Source organism: Rhipicephalus sanguineus, chromosome 1 (assembly GCF_013339695.2).
Source record: "Rhipicephalus sanguineus isolate Rsan-2018 chromosome 1, BIME_Rsan_1.4, whole genome shotgun sequence".
Lineage (NCBI taxonomy): Eukaryota > Metazoa > Arthropoda > Arachnida > Ixodida > Ixodidae > Rhipicephalus > Rhipicephalus sanguineus.
The window spans coordinates 87,215,870-87,234,263 of record NC_051176.1 but is presented as its reverse complement, the minus strand read 5'-3'; positions in this window follow the sequence as shown (position 1 = coordinate 87,234,263).

The following is an 18,394-nucleotide window of genomic DNA, read 5'->3' as shown; positions in this document are numbered from 1 at the left end:
AATATATTCCACGATGCATTCTAAATCACAAAAATAGCGAAAGCAAAAGTCAAAGGCAGGTACAGGACCAACCAAGTGCAGCAAAGAATGTTCGCGAAGAAAAATGCAGGATTCATGCACACGTGAACCAAAGCATTTTAAGCATGTAGCTGATATCAGTCTGTCCATTTATTACGCAAGGTTAACACCGGAAGAATTTATCCTTGCATGTGCATTCGAAATACCGGCCGGAAACTTACGCTGCAAGTGCATAATATGTTCTTCGGATGCCGCTTGTAACGTTTGATTTTTACTGTCCAAAGAAACCTCGTATCTTCTAAAACGTACAGGTCCCAGCGTTTCTGGAATGATTGGTGCACTGCGGCACGCAACACCCGGCCATGGTGACGGTAGCGATTGCATAAAACTGGAGGGAAACGAGCACCGACCTAAAAACAGCACGCGCGCCGCGCACAAGTGACCGGGCGCGGGATTCAAAATGGCGGCCACGCTGCCGCCAAGGCCGAGGAGGCGGCATCTGCCCTTTCAAAAGCTGACACCACTCTAAGCGGGGGCGCGCGCATCGAGGCACTCTAATGGCGTGTAAGCGTGCAGGGTGTCTTGGTGCGAGAAAGAGTCAGCAAAAGCATGCGGCAGTAGCCACGGACCGCAGCGGTGGTCAAGTGGTAGAGCGTCCGCCTCCAATGCGTGACGTCTTGACAGAAAGAGAGAGAGAGATAGCTGAAATGTGAAAAGGCAGGGATCTTAACCAGAAGAAAAATATCCGGTTTACCATTTACTACCCTGCAGTGGGGAACATGTAACGAGAGACAGAAAAGTAAGAAAGATAACAGTGAGAGAGGGAAGGAGATAAGTAGAAAACACACCACACACACACTCAACACCTGTATTGACAAGGTATCTGATACCTCATTTGCTAGAATGTAGGGTTGTGCGTTGGCAAAATATTGCTACGGTATGAGCCGGGTCATATATAAGGCACGGGAAAGAAAGAAGAGGTTAGCTGGTTCGACCTGTGAACGCCATTACCACCTATCATCGCCTTACCTCATCTGTAAATAAACACAGTTAACCTCAATCAACCATAACAACATAAACCTCAACTAATGTACAAACAGCCATGGACCCACCCACCCACCACCCCTCTCCTGTATTGACAAGGTATCTGCGACCTCCCTTGCTAGAATGTAGTGTTGTGTGTTGGCAAAATATAAATTTCAGTTAATGTACAGACAGCCATGGACCGATGTTATGTAAGTCTGTCCACGCTAATTAAATCTCGCGTTTTTGCACAATGAATCCATAGCGCTTTTTTAGCGCGAAACGTCACCACAAGAAAGAAAACAGCGCTTTGTTCTTTCTTCTTTCTTGTGGTGTAGTTTCCCGCTAAAAAAGCACTATGGATTATTTTTTATTGTAACTTTCAAGTCCAGGTAACAAAAAAAAAATCACAGTTTCGCCGCAAGGGCGAAGCAATGAATGCGATAGCAAGAAACTAATGCTATACGAAGTGAGGCTCGCCAATGGATACTCTCAGTTTGAACAGCGCTCCTGTTACAAAGGCGGCCGAAGCAGCGAAGGAAACTAGCGTGCTTCAAGTGTCGAGCTGTGACACTTGATAGTTCGCGCTCATCTTCTGTTTGTTCGTTTAGCGGCGTCGTTTAGCGGCGCTCCGTAACATGAGCGCGGACATCACAGTTAAAGCTTGAAACATCCCTCTTGCCCTCACCACGAGAAAACCGCGCGAGCAGACAGCGGAAGGCCAAGGTTCTCCTTGCGCAAATATAAGAAGCGAGCGAGCTCGCCGACGACTTTTAAATGCGCTCGTCGCGCTCCTAGCGCCATCTCGCTGGTAATGAAGAAACGCTTATGAGCGCCGGCCATCTCTGAGTCCGTCCAGCGGCAAAGGGTGTGTATATTCGCGATGCGCAGCGCCTATAGGGGCGCCACTGAAAGCCGCGTAGCGGCGGCCGTTGGAACCGCACGCGGGACGCGTAGCGAACACCTCCTTTCACTGCAAGCATGACGGAAGTGCGCGCGTGCGATTTGCCGCTTGTGCGCGTCCCTGACAATTACTTTTGCGGCGGTACTGTGCGCAAAGGAGCCGCGCTTTATAATAGTGGACATGTGTCCGATGTAACAGCTGTGTGGGACGACACTGTCACTATACGCGCCAAGTGTTTGCCACAGACAAGCGTCAACAAGCTATATATATTGCTGTATATATTGCTTGAAAACCAAGTGCTTTACTGAAGTCCATGCAATTTCACACACACAAAAAAAAAGCAACCAGTAGCTAGCACCACTAGCAAGAATAAAAAAAAAACACGAAACTTTGAGGATCGAACCCACGCATTGGGCATGCAAAATTTTTTCATGTGTGATATAACTACAATGAAGCAGCACCAACATATACTCGCCAATTACATGCTAAAGAAAACAGCAACCAGTAGCTAGCACCACCATTAAGAATAAAGGAAAGAAAACACGTAAATTCCATAATCGGCTCCACTCAGGCGTGCGCAGGGTTCCCCATCAAAGGGGGGGGGGGGAAGGATCATCTCAGCGCCCCCAGGCCCCACTAAGTTAATGCAAGGGGCAGATTTTGCGCCACCCCCCCCCCCTCTCTTAAGCAAATAGGAAAGCCCCAACGCCCCGTGAGCACGCCTATGGCCCCACTCATAACACAGCTTGTGTAAAGCGAATGAGTATTAGTGGGATACATCAAGGGTGTTTTTTATTAGCATGAAGTCATGTTACGAGGCATTCAAAGGGAGGTTGAATCGGTTGAATGTCCTGTCAAAAGCCTTCAGTGCGAACAGGTGCCATGTTTTACAGCCAATATGCATACAGTTGAGGCGAGCGCACAGCGAACATTCTGCACCGGTGATCGCATTCCAGTGCCATCATTAGGTAGAACGCAGCCCATTTCGTGCAGCACACGTGTGATTCCACGGCGCTTTTGTAAAGTAGCCGCCACCTGCCCCACATTCTCTGGCATAGCGCTTCGCTCCATTCGTTTTTCAAGAGAGCCTAGGCATCGCGTCTTATCAGTGATAACAACCTCATGTGCATTGTAGCGTCTACAATGCAGGCGAGGCGACCAAATGTAAACGTAGTAGCGTTCGCTGAAGACGTAGCGACATAAATGGAGAAATAAAAACACGGTAATCGTTCTAACACTGCCTAAACAAAGCGCGATTGCTTACGTTTTGCGTCGGACAGCCGCAATCCACCGTCGCCGTCGCTCTCGCCCATGAAATAGCACCGGAAACGTGTAGAAGTGCGTTCCTGGCGAGTTTTTGTACGTGTTTGAGCAGCCGACAACGCAGCAGTTGTTTCTCGACATCGCTGAAGCCCGAGAGAGTCGTTAAATCACGTTGAAAAACACAAACATCCGTGCACTCGCGTAGACGCTCGCTGAAACACTGTTCGCCGGGTCCCGCGAGCGCTTCCGAGCCATGGCGGCAGATGGCGTGGTCGGCGCTTTGCGCATCGCCTATAACGCTCGCCGTTAGCTATGCGGAGGACCTGCGTTCCGTGGCGTAGTGGCTAGCGCCACTCGCTGCGGAGCAAGAGGTCCCTGGTTCGATTCCGCGCTTCGGAAGCATTTTTCTGAATTATTTTTCTTTGGGGCTTTTATATATATATATATATATATATATATATATATATATATATACTTATACATATACGGTGCATGACGGCGACGGGGACGGACATTTTCCAGCCGAGACTGTTCATATAATTGCTATCGCAATAAAAGTTCGCAAACATTTGTTGGGTGCCATAGCCTGGCTAGTAGCGGGACCAATTGTGTGACATGCCTACATAATTGCGCAAGCGGTTACAACAGCGACAAAAGACAACAAACTGGATACAAATAATGAAAAAAAAAACATGATTAAATATACAGGGAATAACAACACACAAAATAACCAGTTATACACTTGTAATACATAGAAAATGCGCATGAAGTGCTTCATGACCGCTGAAAAATTATTCGCCTCTTTCAGATCAGTCGGTATGGCATTTCAAATGAGAGCGCCGTGAAATTCTATGAGCCTTCTACCGTAGGTATTTCTGGCAACCAGCAAATTAAAGCAATTGTTCGCTGAAGCTCTTATATAGCGCGCGGGTAACGTAAAGGTGCTTAATTTACACGAACCCGCCCGCCAACGCATTGTGTTGCACAATGAGCAATCGAAGCACTTTTTTTTTCTTTTTTTGCAAAAAGTTTATTTACATTTACTTAGTTTTGCCGTCCCCGTCGCACTAGGCCGTCCGCATTGCTCAGAAACGCGACCTTTGTTCTTGATGTCACGATCATAGGTCGGCAGACTCAGTCATGAGTCGACTCACTCACACTCACTCAGGCTCAGATCAAGTCATGAGTATCAGTATGAGTGAGTCCGGGTGAACAATACTTTGGTGAGCTTTAGTCCTAGTGAGTTCAGCTGAGGTAAATTTTATTGAGTCTAGGTCCGAATGAGTCGAGTTGAGGAAAATTTTGGTCAGTCTGATTCCGACTGAGTCGTAAGCGCAAAATATATTTCTTGAGTGAGTCTGAATGTGCTCCACATTTTTTTTTGCCGACCTATGGCAATAAATACTCAACTTCAGCATTACTATCAGCCTTATGTCGGTTCGCGTTTGTACTCACGTGTACTCACACATACTTCAGAGCACTAGCGTTCATACGCCAGCTCGATATTTATTGATCAGAGGCGTGAGTAACGGGCGGGTGAAGTGCCTTGACCCCCCCCGCTATCTCTTTCCCAGGAAGTTCTTAATAAAAATATCTCACGAGTCTTCTCTTTCAATAAAAATGTCCTTACTGGATTGCAAGCACTAGTAACTCGTATTCAGAGGTATGAGATGAAATTGGGCCTAGTAAAGCACCGATTATGCGAGATATTGCTGTTAACTAGTACTGAAACCATGATCGAAAAAGTAAATGTGTGTTAACGGACTCATGAGTCGACTCACTCACACTCAGATCGAGCCATGAGTCCGAGTGCGAGTGAGTCCAAATGAGTACTGTTATGATGAGCTTGAATCCGAGTGAGTTCGGTTGAAAAAAACTGTAGTGAACCTGAGTCAGAACGAGTCCGCTTGAGGAAACTTTTGGCGAGTCCAAGCGATCCCTAAGGGCAAAATGTATTTCATGAGTGAGTCTGAGTGAGCTCCACAGTTTTTACCGACCTATGGTCACGATTACTATAAAATAGTGCTTTCGCGAATAATATTGTATGCGTTACAAGTGCCGACGTTTTGTTTCACGGTGAACCGTCGATTACACTGGCAAAGTGTGGAAACCGCTCGTTTCAGGTATGTGCCATAAAATGAACAAGAAAAGCACATTTTAAAGTTATCAAGCTATCTGCTACTTTTTCTCTCTCCCGCTTTGTTTCCCTCGCCATCTTTGCTGGAATCACTGGAGACCCCCTTTCGATGGAGGCAGTCTTTAAGCACTCATTACAGTTTATGTACTGGCTTCAGATCGAAAATGGCAGCAATAATAGCTCGAGATGGAGACTCTTAAACGCATCCACAAAATAGCCTACATCCTCCTGAATAGCACGTTCTTGCAGTCTAGTTGGTTCATACCTTGAGTGACGTTAAAATTCCGCGAAAAAACGAAGACAGGCGGAAGAAACGCACAACGGGCTCCCGTGGTGTCTTGTTCGTTCATTCCGCCTATCCACGTTTTTTTTTTTTTTTTTTTTCGCGCAGTTTTGAACCTCACTTATGTTCCTGAGGCCACAAAGACTACACGACTGGTCATGGCTGTCGTATTTGATTTTGTATGAGCTCCTTCACATTTCCCTCTCCATAGCTCTGTTTTCGCTTGCGATCAGAGAATGGAATAGTCTGTCCCCCTCCATTACCAGTAGCACATCCTTAGCCACTTTCTCAAAACTAGTAGAAGGCGACTTGATAGCCTCGCAAACCTAATATGGTGTTACGTGAACTTTTTTGTTCTTGTTTAAGTAAAGTGCCAATGTGTTTGTACTTTGAAAAAATGTTCTTGTATGTTTTTTTTGTTTTTTTTTTAATTTCTTCTTCTTATTATTATTTTTATTTTTTTATTTTTTTATTGACTGTACTAAATCACTGTCTTTGATTGTTCACCTGTTATAATCCCTCTGGGATTGACAGTATGTATAAATAAATAAAATAAATAAATAAATTAATATCGCCATATCTCTTCAATATTACCATCCGCATCGTGGTCCATTTCTGCCTATCCAAAAACTGAAAAGAGGAATCATCATCAGCTCGCTCGCGCGAGTATTTCAACGCCAGAACCCCGTATATTTAGATCATAAAACGATTTTATCTCTAAAATACGGTACCGCGCGTTTCATGGCGGATCCCCCGAGGTGAGTTGCGCCAGATTGCTGAGGAACAACAAACCAACCAACCGTATGCCACCCCGGAATCGCGAGGCCCCGCTTTACCAAGATCCGCAACTGAATGGCTTGGGCATTGAACACCGAGCAGCTACGTGTGTGTCGTCAAAAAAGCACGCTGTCCTTCAACAAGAGGCCAGACTGCGAGGCGAGGAGGCACAGCCAGCCGTGGGACCAACAGTTGGAGCTGGTTGAGGCCATCCGCCTCAACCATCGCGGACATGTACAGGTCAGCTCTCGTGGAGTCACTGCACTTCCACAGTGTCACCTGTTGTCGAAATGTAGGAACGAAAACGCTGGAGAAGACGCAGTTTGCCGGGCGTGCATTTTGCCAGAGCTGACACGCGCATCGTCGTGAAGAAAAAACAATAATCGAGACTTATTTGTTTTAGGTGGAACGGGCGGGGTGTAATATATTAAGCACTGTCTCAATACTAGAGGTGTGCACGTTGTGTTGCAGTGCTGCTTTTTCACGTTTACCAGTTGTGTTTTTCTTAACCACCGGGCGTCAGAGGCACAGAAAAGAAAATTTTAGCCTCATGCGATAGGGCCTTCTTACAATGCCAATATTACGAGTGGTGAAACATAGTGAAAGGATGAGATATTTGGGGTGGCTCAATTCGTATCGACACCATTCGCAGCAGTACGGATCGATGGGGCGAAGAAAAGATATATGAAAGAACTGACGTATGGACGCCGGTATCACAAGGAGCGCCGAGTCTACTTTTTTGTGTGCCTAGAGTGGCCCTGTGCCACTCATCGGGGCTTGATGAGAAAACACGCTCTTCGGATAGAACGAGGCGCTGTAAACATCTCAGCCATGTCCTTAATCGTGGGCGACGCTTGGAGTTCATATGCAAAAGCGCACAGTTCGAACACGTCATTTTAAATCAGACCGGTGGTACGGCCGCGTGCGGTTACCCTCTGACAACATCGGGCTTGTTCCCATAGAGCGCTGCCATTAGTCCGCATAGTTTTAGTCTACCCACCGTGTGGTATATTCGAATTTAAGATGTCGCCAACTGAGTGTGCATATTACTGAGTGCTATCTGCCTACCGCACTCAGACATATCAGCAGCAGACTTTTTACGGCATCAACGAACGTCGTATGTTAAGACCGAACCACACATAGGCTCGCAAACGCGCGCTCACTCTCAAGCGCCCAAGCATGCGCAGATGGCGACAAGTGCACCAAAGCGTGATCATTCCGGAACAGATCTCCGCGTTTTGATTCGCTTGTCACCATCTGCGCATACGCAGGCGCTTGAGTGTTAGCGAGCGCGCTTTTGTAAGCGTGCGTGTGGCTCGGGCGTTATACGCCCGAGCACCATAAAAAGTGAGCCATTAAGCGTACGAAATCATTACATTGTTCTCGTGTTATGCCTGCTACCCATGCTGTTGAGTAAGGCATGCGTGCAGGAATGTAGTTCTTGAACTTTTTTGGTATGCCGGGAGCAGTTGTAGCGGCAAATGACCCTCCCCACCCATCATGCCTGAAATTAAATTATTTGTTCGGGTTAAACGTCCCAAAACAACGATATGATTATGAGGGACGCCGTAGTGGAGGGTAAATTTCGACTGCCTGAGGTTCTTTAACGTGCACCTAAACCTAAGTATACGGGCGTCAAGCATTTTCGCCCAAAGTTTTAACCCGAAGGGGCCTATCTGTAGCGTACATCTGGTCTTAATGAAAGAATGTCTCGCCAGAGTGTCAAGGGAGGTTTACGTATACAGTAAACAAGGACTGTGTGTATCTCTCTTTTTAGAGTTTATTTCTGGGGTTTTACTTGCCGAAACAGCGATATGATTATGAGGCACGATGTAATGGAAGCCGCCGGATTAATTTTGACCACCTACAGTTCTTCAGCGCGCACCTAAACCTAAACAAACGGCTATTTTTGCATTTCATCCTTATCTAATTGCGGCCGCCGTGGCCGGGAATCAAACTCGCATCCTCAAGTTTAGCAGCGCAACACACGTAGCCGTTAAGCTACCACGTCTGGTATTGCGTTTACTCATATTCCTCACTCCTGTGTGTTCTACCATCGAGGGCGTTGCAACGATTATGCAGCAGGTGAAACAGGAGCCCATGTACGAAGAGGTGGCCGATGAAGTGTTCTAGCCGGAGGCCGTGCCGCGCCAGCTGGGGATAGTCCAGCCTGTGCGTGCCGCCGACGCCGGGACACCTAAGGTCGCTGTCCCTGGTGGTGACGCTGCAGTCGCCGCAGTCCACGCCGTAGTACACGCCGCACCACTGGCGGCCCAAGTGCTTCATCTGGACGAAGATGCGCTGTTTTGCCTGAGCCTAGCTCATTCGCTGAAACAGCTACCGCCCCGGCAGCGCAGTCTGGCCAAGATCGCAATGTTGAAGCGTTGCGAAATTGGCTGGAGTAGATCGATTATCTATAGGAGTAAACCTCACGCAGCCGGGCAAGTACGACCATTGCGCATACCAGGCATGTTGGATGGAATGAAGTATCGGCCATTCTGTGTCTTCGATGACTGCGAATTTTCCGCTACCGCGGGAGGGAGACGCCGAAGCAGCATGCAGTTACTTCGCAACTGGGCGTAAAGAGTCTCCCAGCTAGCTCGGGCCAGCGAGTGAAAAAAAAAAACGAGGAAAACAAGTACGATATTGGGATCAATAGTGTTTTGCTCGAGACTGCCTTGCGCAAACTGGTTAATTATTTGTTAGCATCAAGGAATCAGTAAATGATCGACTGAATTGCTAATTACATGTACAATTATCGAAGCTTGCATTAAAATTTAGCTTCGCAATCGAAAGCATCACGTCCAATTGTTTCCAGCAAAGCCTAATGTCGTTTAACATTAAGTGTACATCGGAGAGTCAAATGACCATGTGCACTTTAATTTCTGGTGACTGAAGTGTTCAGACTTTCAGTTGCCGTTCCTAATGTCAAAACGCGCATCACAACAAAGAAGTTAAATAGCTTTAATCGCCACCGTAAAATCAGTTTATCACAATAGACAAGTTCGTCTTTCAGAGACTACACGCAATAAACAATTTGTGTTGCAATGTACACAAATATCGTGTTTCAGTAGAATGCGTAAATATTTTACATATATCGTCCATGCACCGGCGATCGAAGAATTGCGGACGACCGCAGCAAGGATCATTATATTACCTGCCGTATATATAGAAGTAAGTATTTCCTTATTTTTAAAAGGCATGAGTCGATCACATATGCAAATATGAACAGATATGATCAAGTGACACTGCGAACACTCGCTCAGGGGCCCGTGTTGCCCATTTGTCCAGTAGAAATTAACGGAGGAGAGTGGGGATTACCCGCACGGCGTCGCGAAGGATTTTGGGGGGCGGAGAAGAATCGGAACTGTGGACAATGGGTGATGTACAGAAAAAAAAGTTCGTTATTGTTGTGATAAAAATTAGGGACTGCTCTTATGCATGGTGCACTTACATATATGTCCAAAACAGAATGTTGTTGGTTGCAAAGATACGCGGACAGGCGTTTTTCCCAACCTCAAACTACTGTCTCTATCTCTCCTCGCTGTTGCAACGCTAGTCAGAAGCAGCCGACAAGCAAAGTTCGATTTGGCCCAACGTCGCGTACATCCTTCTCCCGCCCCGCCCCCCTCGTAATGTCGTCTCCACGTGACTCTCTTCCGTTCTCCACGGCGTCAACTCCTCTCTCCCTTCACTCCTTACTTGTCCCATTCACCTCCTCTGTGTGCAACGTTGGGCGTCGCCTATTACACCCTACCCATTTCCTCCTCCCATCATAATCCCTACCTCTTTCTATCCACGGGAGAGGGCAGTAACTTGAAACAAAAAAGCGTTTCTTTTGAGTAAGGACTCGGAGATGACCGTCGTCTGGGATGCGAGTTTGAAAACTGCCCATTTCTAACTTCTTTCATTTCCCCAAAACAAAATGTATAGTTGTATAACAAAATCGAACAGCCATAACACATTCCCAACATGCACACACGGGTGTAAAAAAAGCCATAAATACACTTTTTTATGTACAGTGACACGACACTACTGCCACTTATGGTGTTATCTTAGTGTAAGCAAGCAGTTGCAACAGGTCTTCTATACTCGCGGACAACTTTTCTTGGCAATGAAGGGAAGGCTAGAGAGCCGAACTACGCGTGTGCTACCGTTGAAGATTATAGTCCCACAATTGCGTTGTGTTTTCTGCGTGAAAATAAAAACAACAACATTGGTTTATTTTCTACGGAGCGCTGTTTGAAGAGAGGGTCAGCGCGCACCAAGGAGATATTTACATTTGTTTTGATTTATGCAGCGTGATTTCGCGTTTTTGCACTTGTGAAAACGTCGCACCTTTTACGTGCACCTCAGTCAAAATAGTGCCTTCGTCTTCAAGTGAGCGCTCGTCACCCTCCAGCTTTCCCGACGACTCGCCGAGAGAGCTTCTGACGAATTTCACTAGCAAATGGCTGTATAAGCCTGAGACGGCCGCTCGAATAATGAAATGGCCGTCACAGGAGGTACGGAAGGTTCACAAACCAAAACTAAATTCGAAACGCGCGCTGAACCGGACTATTTCGCGGAGCAGTACATGTGCAGTAGCTCCGCCCCCGTAGCCTTCCCTTCAATGCCAAGAAAAATTGTCCTTGGGGGCAGGGTTGCCGTTGGTGGCTACTTTGCGCCAAATTGGCTACTTTACGACCCAGTCTGGCGACAAAAATTTCAGGTTGGCGCCATGGCTACTTTCTGGCTACTTTGAACCTCTATTTTAGCGCATTCAGTAGCCATTTTTCTCATTATCTGCAGATAAAATACCAAGCAAGCCTGACGACTACCCTTTGTTTCCAAGCTTTTCTGACGTGTCAGCCAGTGTATAAGCGCGTGTCCTAGCCCCGCCATGAGTCTGGTGCTCATCGAGGCACCCGAACGCAACGCGCGGTGCGCCTGCCGAGACGGAATGATGAAGTTCTTGTTCGCCCAGTCAGTGTCTCACACCCACTATGGGGGATAGGCCATGAATTCGGTGGTTTTAAGAATTTAAATAAAAATTAAGAAATTGGAAATATAACTTACAAATAAATTAAAGATGAAATTTAAGTACGCCTTTTGGCTAAGATCAAACTGACGAAGTTGCGCGCATGTTGGCAAACGCGTGCCTAGCACGCTGTTCACGCTGCCCGCCATCGATGCTGACGCTACGAGCCAGTTTTGTAGTGCTGATGCACGGCGTGTGTTTTCGGGTGAACTTGACAGACACAGAGATCCGCTACAAAATGAAGGTGGACCGGTCATCTTCAAGCGGATATTGCTACTTGAAGCTGGTCGTGCTTGAAGTCGCGGACTTCAAGCACAACCTTCTTCTGCCATTTGTATTCCTACTGACTGGTTGGCTGGAATGTTTCAATCTTACTGTCTCTCTGGCAATTACTCTATCTATTCTATATAAAATGTATACAGGTGCACGGAACTTATAATAAGTTCATTTATTTGCAACTTGCTTACAGCTTGAAGACCAAGCATGAAGGAGAAGATAACTGTGCTCGTATGCTATTTTATTGCTGACACAAAATGGTATTATATATTGTTCAATGATAAAACCTCTTTTCATAATACCGCTTTTCTGCCATTTGGCTACAAGTTTGGCGATAAGATTAAAGGACCTGGCTACTTTGGCTACTTTTAGCTTGAATTCTGGCTCCTTTTCAAATCTACCCAACGGCAACCCTGCTTGGGGGCGCTTTAGTTGTTTGACGGTTTGACGGATGCGCGGTCTGGCGCGGTGCGCGCGGTTTGTGTGTGTGTGTGCCATGCTGTGTTCTACAATGCTTCGTTACCACGTTTATCGATTATGCACGTTGGTTACGTGATTCAATATCAAGTGTACCTTCCAAGACGATCTAGGTCCTAGTCTCGTGACTGACGGCGAGTGCGGACGTACTACAGTAGCCTTTTGACAAGACTGTCGCCGAGTGTACGGTACATTGTGGACTGTAAAGCTGAAGAGTGCACAGTGGATGCCTGATTTTGGTAAGTTCTAGAATATTTCTGAATTACACAGCTAGGTTACTTCATTACATGACGTCTTTTACGCAGGAACCGAGTGTGATCGTCTGGGCGGTGTGTTCACTCTGCCGGGATGATGGCCAGAGGAAGGATGATAGACAGGTATGTTTTACGCTATGCTCAATGCTTTCTGTGCACTTTATACGGTTGTATGAAGCATTCACCATGTGCGTTCACTACCTACAACTGCAACGGGTGGATGAAGGCACGTTGCTTTGCGCGATACTCCGCTCGCTTCTGTAACGCAAGCGTTTCTTTTCATGTCGCTCTTCTTCCTTGGCTGTTTTTCGATTCCAAGAATGCCTGTCGCTCGGCCCGCCCGCTTCCCGCTGCCGCTCCTCTACCCGGGAACTGGGTGGCCTTGGGGACGCCTGCGCGATGTATGTGTCGCAGGGAGGGCAACGCTCGCGTTGCCCTTTTGGGCGCAGGGGACCCGAGGGGGGAGGTGAGGTAGGAGGGGAGGACTGAGAGCATGGCTCTTTCCCGGAGAGGGGACGGGGCCGCGACCGAGCAGAGAGAGAAAGTGGCCCGCTCTTGGCATTCCGCCGCTCAGAAGCGATCGTAAACCGAAGGAAGAATAATTTGCAAGATTTTTTGTAGCCCAGTTGTGATTCTGTAAATAAACTTCTTAGCGTCGTCGAAAGTTATTGAAATCGACTACAGCTGTATACTGCACGAGATCATCGCCTGAAGCTACTTGTACGATGGCTTATCACTTCGGAAATAGAACTGCTTTAAACACAACGTTCATCGCCTAGCCTTCTCATGATGCAGGTACAAATGAAGTAACCCTTCAGGAAACTCAGTAATAATTGGCATGTAGTACGCGGGGAGGAAGGTATAAAAACACGCTGCGGCTGCACATGCGCGCGCAGTGCTCTGCAGTGGCATGTTTTTGTGGCTTTCTCCGCGACTACTGCACCGCGCTTGTTTTTGTTAGAAGTTAGTTGCACTATGGTTAGGATTTTAATCTGACTGTGCAAGGTCGTTGCTACGAGAAACGAACTTGCGTTGGGTGAACCCACTTGAAGATAATACAAGTCAGTGAATTACGTTATATTCTGGTACTAACACCATGTGTACATTAATTTGAAGTAGCACAAGATGTTTATAATTATCAATTCTAGACAAATATGCCAGTTAGTTGCGTTTGGCAAGGTGCCTTTTGATGCAATATTTGTGTTTGAGAAAAATGATGTGAAATATTTTTCCCGTCGTTATATTGTTTCCTGAAGCATACTGGTTTATATTAACAGAAGTTGTTGTAATGGTTAAGCAGCACTGTTCCAAGAGCTTTTTATCCACTGTGCTGAGGTGGCAAAAGCACACCTCAATTATGTGCTTATCTAAAGTTCATGTTTCTTTTGTGAGCTTTTCTTAAGGCCGCATGAAACTGAAAAAGCGCTCTTATTTGCAGGTTGTGCGACTAAGATGTAGCATTCATTGTGAGAATGCTACTTTAATTTTATGAAGTAATTATTAGGGGAAACAAATCTGAATTCTCATATGTAACTATGTGTGCAGAAGTTTACAGAAGGCTGACAAAAGTGGTTAACGGTTTTTTTTATGGCTTGCAGCACTACAAATTCAAACCGATATTCCAGGCATTGATTGGCTTTAGCACGACTAGGATTACTTTCCTAAACGGCTGAAATTCATCATATAATACAATATGTAAAGCTCGGCATTATGGAGTGTGCACATGGGCCACACATACTCTTATTTTATCAATTTATGCATTTTATATTGTGTAGCAGAGCTGATGTAATTTTCGTCATTTAAATGACCTATATGGTAATCTGCGTTCTCCAACCACATAGTGTTTACTAAGTACATAAGTTTCTGAAAGTTCGGCTTGCAATGGCACCATTACAGTTGTCTGCCATGAGCCGTTGCTCAGGTTATACCTGTTCTTATAGCGCAATCTGAGTCCATCATTCAAGGCCCTTGCTGGTATATAAACATAGACTTGCCTGAATACATTGTATGTATTGTGTGTGAGCTGTAAGGTCGGTGTGGTGCGCCAACTCATGAATGTTTTCTGGTATCCTTTACATATGTACCCGGTGATCTCACCTGTTCGTGGAACTGAAGCAGACGACAGCTTGCAGAAGATGATGGGAGCGTTCTACCTGTGAGCCTGGTCGAGTTTATATTTTATGGTAGGCATTTGTTTCAATCTTTACAAAAAGCTTGGACAGTTGCGCCTGCTCATGAACCTATTGCACCTTTTTTGAGGGAATTCTAAGATCAAAGAAACAAGACCCTAGACGTAACTCCATTAATGTATACTTGATGCTGGACTTGACCTTCTGCGTTGTTTTCCTGTTTTCTAACAGGATTTGCTGAAAGTTTCGATTGGAAATGCGATATAAGATGCAATTTTGACTAACTCTAACTTCACAAAAGTGTTTTTTTGTCTACTACCTGCACGGGGCCTTGGCAGTACATCTAAGTGTTCTAAGGTGCACAATGTGTTGGATAAAGTTTTCTTTGCAACTCTTATATATTTACTGCGATCTTTCGTGCAGGATACACATGCATGGATACACAGACATGGATTCCCTACAAGGACCCTGCGCATCAAAAGCAATCTGTCATCAATGTTAAGTAGACAGATTAAATGAAACGAAGATATGACAGGTGTACACCATATTTTTCTTTCATTTAACCTCTGCATGTTTCCCAGTCAATAAATGTTTTTATCCATTTTTTTTTTTGTTGAGAAACGTCTTTGTACAGCACAAGTGTTGTAGAAGGTGCATACATGCACTTTTGTATGATTCTTGGCTGCATGTGTATCAACCAGCAAACACATTGTCAGGCACAACTAATATGTGATTCCGTACTATCATCCGGACATATCATAAATCTTATCATGCACTGTAATAGTTCTGTTTCAGGAATGTTATGAATGTCATTGGCCACGAAGCATCAGCTTGGCAGAGGGTCATTGCAAACAGGATGTTTCATACTCACAAGAAAGTCACTCATAAGGACACATTAGAATGACGGTGGCCAATATGTTTTTGAATGACATTATGAGTACATTAAAACAATTCTGAAGAAATACATTAGAGAATCAAATGAGTGTTGATGTCAAAGGTCGTTTCATGCTCACTAGACTATCACATGTTAATACGCATCAGACTATCACATGTTAATACGCATCAGAATGACTGGCCAATATGTTTTTGAATGGCATTTGAAATACATTACACAATTCTAAAGGGACACATCAGAGCGTCAAATGACTGTAATGTCAGAAGTCATTAGACTTTCTTTTTGAACTCGTCTCACATTTTCATAAGGGCAAGCTCGAGAAATGCGAACTCGATCAATGGCTTACTTACCAGCCGCGATAAGGTGACAAGGGGATGGTTTAGCTGTGTAGATGTTGGCTGCTGCTACGAGCAAGCAGCAGCGTGACGCGCTTTCTTAGCCGTACGCTCCTAACAAGGGCGTCGAAAACAAATGCATAAAATGACCTTTTTGAGAACGCTGCTGTGGTGCGCGCTTGGGGGTTTTACGCACCAAAACCAGGATATGGTTATGAGACACGCGTCAGTAAGGGACTCCAGATTAATTTTGAACTCCTGTCGTTCTTCAAGACGCATTTACATCACAGTACGAGGGTGTTCTTGCATTCCGCCCCCATAGAAATGCGGCCGCCTATGGTCTGAGATCAAACCAGCGTATAAGAGCTTAGCAGCCCAACACCTACATAGCCACTGGGCTAATACGGCAGGAGCACTCTGTTCACCCGTTAGTCGTATTCTGCCCCGCAACTTTGAAACACGGAAAATATAACCAGGAAAGTTGTAGAAAGCGGCAATCAATTGGACATGATGCTTTCAAAAGTGATGCACAAGCTGAGATAATTGTTCAGGCAAGTAATAATGTGGGTAAAATATTGACATAATGAATGCTAGCATAAGAAATAACCAGTCTGTGCAAGGACTAACGAAACACGGTTGGCTCCATCATGGTCTCTTTCCCCCTGCACACGTTTTTTCTTTTTTTTACTTACTGGGCCCTTGTTAGCTGCAACATACTATAAGGATAGGGAGCGTTGCGATCAATATTCTCGAAGCAGAACTGACGTGAATGCCATAGTGCTTGCACGCCCCCGTCGACGTTAACATTTCACTGAAAGATATGAGCGTTATTTCTCATAAAGTTTTAGTTTTAATAGCGAAGCTCTTTATGGTCAAGGTTTTCCCGGGCTCCTAATGGGTATGTGCCATAGAAATTAGGCGAGCTCCATTACTCAACCCCGGTCCACTAAAAACGAAGAAACTGCCTATAACTAGCCTGGGTAAAGGGTAAAGTCTTGCACTTTCCGCAAGAAGAAGCTGCGTGTCGGGAGCGTCAACGGGAATTGGCGTGTGAATGGCAACGACCACGAAGTTCTGATCCAGAAGCGCGCGCAAGAGATGCCGAAGCCAAGCGCAAGCGGAGGGCAGAAGATCCAAAGCTTCGAGTGAGCGAAGCTGAGGTAGACGTGAACGGCTTGCATCGGTTCCTGAGTTTAAAACGAGGGAAGACGCAGGGACGGAGAACGCGTCGCTGTTTCATCGGCCTTCGTGGCGTTGAGTCAATGAAACTGGGCTATCTTTTTTTTTTTTTCAAAACTATTGAGTAACGTAAACTTTCGAAAGGAGGTAATACAGAGCTTGTGGCCCTCCACTGACCTTAGCAATTTTACTTGAGTGATCGACGACTCCTTCTGTGCTCTCCCGCGTGTCTACATTCAGACACCTCGTACGACGATGCACCAATTATTGGAATTGATTATTCGCAAGCAGAGTCACTATTATTGCGGGACCGACAGCTCTCTGCCGCAGTTTTCAACCTGGACTCGCTCATTGTCGCCGGTGCTAAAGTAACTAAGCGTCTTTCTTGGACCTAATAGGCCACAGGGCCTTGGTCTTGTCTCGGCAGACGCTCCCAAGTTGCACTTGGGCGGTTTGCCCGGCGCATGTCTTAGCCTTGCTTTATTCCGGTTAAATGAGAAAATAAAACGTGCCGTCAAAAGGAATGCCGGTTCTAAATACAAGAGGGGAGCATCTTACTGACATGTGAACTATTTCATTTTTTATCATTCAGCTTATTGTGCGCGTATTCTTTACCACTAGTAGTATTTTCTTGCATTTTTGTCTGTTGTCTTAATGGCATGATATAACGTTCCCGCTCCTGTTATAGCCCTAAATAGGGTTGCAGTGTACGTAAATAAATAAATAAAGTATAAGCCGTAAATTAAGCGAAAAAGGGTCAGATACGAAATAACTTGTAATGAAAATCAAAGTTATTTATATGAAAATCCAACAACACCTACGCACTTCTTATGAGTAGTGAATGCGAAATCATTGATGAAAATGCCCAACTTAACGCCCGATCCAGCAAGCAGCAGCAGCAGCAGCAGCAGCAGCGTACGACACTGCGGGACAAACGCCGCATGCCGCCACGTCCTGCGCGACGAGCGACAGAAAAAGAAGTACCGGCCTCCAATACCGGCATGCGCGCACCGCACCCTAAGCCCAGCGAGAGGTAGAGATACGGACAGCGCGCAACGCCTCCTGGATAACAAGCTTATCCACGCAGCAGCAGTCCGAATAACAAATGCGCGTTGCTGAGATGGTTTGTTCGTACTAGTCCCAATTTTTATCGCTCAAAAGAGAACAACGCCGCAGTGAAGAAGACGGTACAAGCCAACTGGCCTGGATCACCTCCCTACCCATCGCCCCCTTAACGACTTTGAGCTGACGGCAAGGGCGTCACAAGCTAGGATCGTTGTAAACAGGCAACTAAAGACAAACACATTCTGCCCAATTCGCCTAACGTGTAAAAGATGCTCGCGATGAAACTTCCACTATTACAAGCCTTATATAATTCGCTATTGTGCCTTCACTGCACATTGTATCGTGGTGTGGCGAAAAAG